This window comes from Diceros bicornis, chromosome 29 (assembly GCF_020826845.1).
Source record: "Diceros bicornis minor isolate mBicDic1 chromosome 29, mDicBic1.mat.cur, whole genome shotgun sequence".
Taxonomy (NCBI): Eukaryota; Metazoa; Chordata; class Mammalia; order Perissodactyla; family Rhinocerotidae; genus Diceros; species Diceros bicornis.
The window spans coordinates 42112548-42115159 of record NC_080768.1 but is presented as its reverse complement, the minus strand read 5'-3'; positions in this window follow the sequence as shown (position 1 = coordinate 42115159).

Below are 2612 nucleotides of genomic sequence, written 5' to 3'. Positions count from 1 at the left end.
TTTGCTTTTGTCCATTTCCCCTCTAGGCTGTGAGCTCCTGGCAGGCAGGGACCACTTGGTCATTTTCATCCTGCACTTTGGCCCACCAGGGCACCTGGCACAGGGTGAGTGCTCAGTGCACAGCTGCTGAATGAGTACATGGGAAGATCTTGCACCCCGCCCCCTGCTTCTGACCAACTGTGATTGTGGAGATGAACACTAGAAATAGGAGGTACAAGTTGTTTCTGAGGCAGAGGGACAGCCAGAAAGACCTCTGCTTGACTCTTCTCTGCTCCAGGAGGTCAAGAAAAGTTCAGTGGACACCGTGTAAATTCCGGGTTTACAGGAGAAGGAAAGGACTTGATGTATATGTATATTATGTAATGGTTACCAAAATAAGTTTAGTTAACATCAATCACCAAGAAAACATAAAAGATTTTTTCCTGGTGATGAGAAGTTTTAGGATCTACTTTCTTAGCAACTTTCAAATGTACCACACAGCAATGTTAACTTGCATAGTGTTGTATATCAAGTATATCTCAATACAACTGAAAAAAATAAAAACAAAATCTAACTTGCCACCACTGACACAAGAGGCTGCCCGCCCCCTGGTGGCCAGCACTAGCACTGCAGCCCTCACCAAAACTCCACAAAACAGAAAGGAACCATTCTTCAGATGTCCTCAAGGCAGAGGCTCTCCAGGGTCCCAGAGGTAAAGGAGCAGGACCTGTCAGCTTCGAGAGAGTGGGGTGAATCTTGGGAGCCTACCTTTCCCCCCATCTTGCTGTCCCCCCCCAGGTGTCTTCTTCATTCCTGAGGCATCCAACCTCAACCAGGACAATGACTCCCCCCTGCCTCCAGATGAGGACCCCGAGGATCCAACAAGAACTGGTCTTCTCCCTCATCTCTAGACTTGGTGTCCAGTGCTCTGGCATCTTCTTCCTTATACCCAGTTCTCATCCACCTATGCCCCCATGTCTCCTCAGTTCTAAATGATCTCAAGTGGGTGGAAAGCATCTTCTCAACATTTCAGAGCACAGTAGGTCACCAACAGAGAACCTAGTCCAACAGACACATTGCGAGTGCATGGAACACTTGGAGTCACCTGCTGGATGCACTCCATTTTATACAGGAGGACCCTCACTGAGGTATTCTCTCCTGTTCCCAATGCCTACACAAGGGGAGGATGGACTCATCACAGTTCTGGGTGCCCACAGAGGTGGACTGCAGGATCCCAGTCCTGTGCTCCCCAGGCTGGGCCAAGGATGGGTCTGGAACAGACAGATAGGCAGAAACCTAGGAACCTTAGGGATTCCTCTGCCCATCTCTGGGCATGTATCTAGGAGAACGAATGCCATGGTCCCTTGGGAGAGCTGCCTCCCATCTCTCTCCCTCCTGCCTCTTGTCACTTCCTCCGGGTCAGCTCTTTCTTGACTGCACCTCCATGGCCCCCACATGAGAATTCAGTGTGAGTGGGGGTGCCTATGCACATGCTATGATGAGGAGAGGAAAATGATCTCATATGGAGAGGGGTGGGCAGCAATCCTCTAAGATCTTAATGCCTCTCATTGCCAAAGGAGACCTGAGGGAAGGGGCGGAGCCTTGGCCAAGGAAGCTGGAGCTCTGTCTAGTCTTTGGGACCCAGACTACCTCCTGTGGTCTGGGCCAGTACTTGCCTCTTTCTGGGCTATTTTCCCAACTGCACAGTGAGGGGTAAGATGTGCAACAGCACAAGCGTGTGCTCAGCCAGGACAAGTCATCAGGCCCCATAGATACATTAAGTATGTTTTAAGTGTATTGAAGACATTAATATTGCTGTGCAATCATCACCACGATCCATCTTTAGAAGTCTTTTCATCCTACAAAACTGAAACTCTATACCCATTCATGAATAACCCCCCATTCCTCCTCCTCCCAGCCCCTGGCAAACACCATTCTACTTTCTGTCTCTCTGAATCTAGCGATTTCAGGAACCTCATAGAAGGGAAATCACACAAGGTTGTATTTTTGTGACTGGCTTATTTCATTTAGAGTAATATCCTGAAGGTTCATCCATGGTGTGCCATATCTTAGACTTTCCTTTCTTTGTTAAGGATGAATAATATGCCATTTTATGTATATACCACATTTTGCATATCCATACATCCCTGGACAGATAGCCTAGCCGGGCCCAAAACCAAGCCCAAAATCAAATGGGGCCCCAACCAGACTTTTATCAACGGTCCCCTAGAGACTACTTTCTTAAGCCACGTTCCATATATTTACTAAGGATCTAGTCTTGGGCCATGAGTTGTTTTTCAGAAACTCCGTTTTTCCTCCTTGAGCAAGTTTCAACTGGTTTGAACCAGTGAGACCACAAGACGGCTGGCAAGACACAAACCATCACTGCTGTTTGAGTCAAGTGACTGGAGGATGACGTAGGGGACCAAGAACTCAGCTGCCAATCATGTTAAGGACACTGCCTTTTGAACGTGGGATGTATGACAGAACATGAAAATCTACTTGCACAAAATGCGTAGGACTGCCCCCAACCTCCCACACCCACTCCTTTGCCCTTAAAAAGCCCTTTCAACGGCCCATTGGGGAGAAGGATTTAACCTTTGGCTCCTGTCTCCCTGCTGGCCAACCTCGTA